Below are 498 nucleotides of genomic sequence, written 5' to 3'. Positions count from 1 at the left end.
TGTTGTTTCTCAGGTATAGATGTCGTTTATTCAAACCATAACAGCAGTCTAATTTATCGGTGCCACGCTATGCGACGTGTTGCTAAGTGTGTACTAGTGTGCACATATGATTGTACGTGTGCAACGTGACTGTACGTGACTCTTCTTTTGTTCATTGTCCTTTTGGACTTGTGTTTATTAGTGAGAATGGTGAGACGTGAGGCAAGTTTCTACAGACCATTACTTTTAGAAGTTTCAGATCGTGTAGCAGTGAAAAGTGTTTTTGTCTTATCGTTGTCTTGTCGAAAAGTGTCTTATCGTTCTTGAAAAGTGTTCTCCAGATTGTGTATATGTACGTACTACTAGTATCACTTATCAGTATTTACTATATGACATATGTGTTTCAAGCAAAATCCTGCGCGATCACGTATTCAGGTAAAAAATAAAAAATATTAATTTAATTAAGTATAATAGTTTTGTTAAAATAATTGATTTAAAGCGATAAGTATATTAATAATA

The sequence above is a fragment of the Wasmannia auropunctata genome, unplaced genomic scaffold (assembly GCF_000956235.1).
Source record: "Wasmannia auropunctata unplaced genomic scaffold, wasmannia.A_1.0 LD336053.1, whole genome shotgun sequence".
NCBI lineage: Eukaryota > Metazoa > Arthropoda > Insecta > Hymenoptera > Formicidae > Wasmannia > Wasmannia auropunctata.
The sequence above is the reverse complement of the archived record's forward strand: the minus strand, read 5'-3'. Positions refer to the sequence as shown.